The 2,658-nt window shown below is 40.1% G+C and overlaps 1 protein-coding gene across 5 annotated transcripts in view; it reads right to left on the bottom strand.

Annotated features, from left to right (window-relative positions):
- The window catches only part of parvg (parvin, gamma), an 11,232-nt gene extending 9,354 nt beyond the window's left edge, over window positions 1–1,878 (bottom strand). Inside the window, exons 1-2 of one of the 5 annotated variants that reach the window (XM_005728176.2) lie at window positions 1,521–1,878; window positions 1,355–1,385 (exon numbers count right to left, since the gene is read on the bottom strand). The gene's annotated coding sequence lies outside the window, so the exon portion shown is untranslated. Of the gene's footprint in view, window positions 1–952; window positions 1,151–1,354; window positions 1,417–1,520 lie in introns of those variants that run through there. The other 4 variants (XM_013909565.1, XM_005728174.2, XM_013909566.1 and 1 more) reach the window with 4 other exon arrangements.
- Between the last annotated feature and the right edge of the window lie 780 nt (window positions 1,879–2,658).

The following is a 2,658-nucleotide window of genomic DNA, read 5'->3' on the forward strand; positions in this document are numbered from 1 at the left end:
AAGAACATCTACAAAAACAGTGTAAACTCCATTGTTCCATCTACAAATCCAATTTTGAAAAGATTTCCATGCAAAATAAATGAGTTTGGACTCATTTGAACAGAGGTGATGTCTTGTGGTCTACTAATTAAAACTGTACATTTTTTTAGACATGAATACAACATCTGGATTAAAGGGAACATGAACCGTTCATATAAACAGCAAACAGCAAACTTGCAAACTTTGAGAAGGGTTTATTAATGCTAAAAGGTACAGAGTTTCATTGTTTGCATTGTTGTCCAGATGCCCTTTTCAACAAGACCCTGCTTATTTTGGCTAAACAAAGTCAAACCACACTCTGCACAACAGCATGACTCCTTATTAAAATAGTCCAGATGGTAAAATCACCTTCCTCTAGTCAGAATAGTCAACTATTGAAAATATTGGGACCGTTCAATTTCCTACTTTGATGTAAAATACAAAGAGGAAGATAATAATTCTATTTCAAGCAAGAACAGAAAAACATTTTACTTTCAATCAGTTGGTCTTAAGACTTACCACATGCTTGGACTGTTATTAAAAGACACCCAGCAGGAAACATAGCCCTAATATAACCTCTTCCAAAGCATGTTGCTGGCTTCAAATTCAAAATGTGCATCTCTTTTTTTAAACACTTCGCAGTTTTACTATTTGTCTTTGCACCCCAAAGGCAAGGTTTAAAGGATGTGCAAATCACTGAATTCTGCTTTCATCACAATACACAATTTGTACACAATTTGTTCCAACTTTCTCAGGGGGGAAAGTGGGTTGTAAAGCACAGAAGAATGAAGAAACACTTTCTCTATGAATATGTTTGGCAGAAAATACTCTCAGTGGTGCCTCAGTAAGTCCGGAGCCATACTGCTCAGTTTTCAGCTGGTTTTGAGGACTGACCAGCAGTGAAAAATGCCGGCTGTGATGGCAGACAGCTTACCTTTGAGAGGAAATCTTGTATCTCAGAATTGTTGCTTTTAAAGTACAAAGACAAAAACAGCCTTGTGCTCAGCTCAGCCACACAGAACTTCTAATGCAGGTATATTACTCTGACTGAAGGTGTTACACGTTTCTAAAAACACAGAGAAACGGAAACTGATTGGGTTTTGAATCGATCTGTTCCAAAAACACGTTATACCAAAACAGGAAGCCACTTAACTTCCTCACTTCTTTTTTTCCCTTTTCTTTTTTTTCTCAACGGCAAACTCATTAGATCAAGAACTTCAGGTCCCTGCAGAGTTACAGGGGCTGGTCTTGTTTCTGTGAACATTTTGAATCATATGGCCTGAGACAAAGCACAGCAAACACATAAAGCAACACACTCTGACAAAACAGACGTGACCTGGAGCTTGTCAAACGGTTGTTTCCTGGATCTGTGGAACAGAAACGCCTCGGTGAGCAACTTCTCTTTCTCTGGGTGTTTAGATTGTGTGTGGCTTCCTTTTCCTGAGGTTGACAGTAACTTTCAAACAAGGTCATAAACAAAAAGTCTTTTTGAATAAGCTTACCTTCAGCACTCTGGGAGCGACTCGGCAGAATTGAGTTCCTTAGCTGATGTCAACTCCACAAAGTGTCAAAACAGCGATATATCAGAAGTGGAGGGCTGTACTCAATCTGAATAGACTCTTGTTATTTCTATCAATGCAAAGGTCTGGCTGTACTCAATTTCAAACTGTTGACTTGAAAGAAAATAACATGTCACAGGGTTGAAAAGGAAGATAAGCGCATGAGAGGATGTGGCAGAGAAGAAGATAGCACTTCCTCTTTTTGATATTGGCTTCGACGCCGAGCGTTTTCTGATAGGAGCGTTTATGCTCTGTGACACGAACCCTGGATAAGACTTTAATAATAAGTAGTCATTGAGCGAACAAGAACAGGGAAGACTCTTGGGTATAAGTGTATTGTTTTGAAAACTACACTTCAGGAGGGCCGTGAGAAGCGTGACACTCAGAGGCCTGAACCACTCAGGCTCGACTCACACATCTCCATCTGTGACCACCCGGATCAATTTGCCGTCATCTGGCCTTCTCGGTTACACAAACACATTAAAAGGAAAAAAAAATCAAAGATAGACAACAAAACAACGACCTCTGTCTGTGCACTAGCCTTGTTGAAGAAAAGAGAAAGGACCACCCATCAGTCAGACGAGGGGCAATTTAGGGGATGTGGAAGGTTACCATAGCAACAAAGGAAAGAGACAAGAAAATAAAGGCCTAAAATAAACCTATAATTCCTTTAGCTAAACCCAAATTGAAGGAACTGTCTGTTCAAAAGCCAATCTCGCTCAGAAAGCCAAAGCAAATTTAACCAATCTCACAAGCAAGAGATAAAATAAAATTCCCATTCTGCTTGATTCCACACATTTATTTTTCTGATAGCCTAGATTAAACAGAAAAAGAAAAAAAAATTCAGACACACACTGGTGAACCAGCCAGTGTTAACTCTGTCTGAATTGACTCATCCATTCTCTCAATAATTCAGACCGGCTCGAAAATGCATGAGCAGTCGTGCACTGTACATCTTAGCAGGTCTTGAGGTAGCACCGCAGGGCCAGCTCTGCTTCAGGAGAGCAGTAATAGGTCCGGGTCTCCTTGGAGAGCTGTCTGAAAGGCTGGTCAATATAAAGATACTCTGACTCTGACTCTC

This window comes from Pundamilia nyererei, unplaced genomic scaffold (assembly GCF_000239375.1).
Source record: "Pundamilia nyererei isolate P.nyererei 1_Seehausen unplaced genomic scaffold, PunNye1.0 scaffold00027, whole genome shotgun sequence".
NCBI lineage: Eukaryota > Metazoa > Chordata > Actinopteri > Cichliformes > Cichlidae > Pundamilia > Pundamilia nyererei.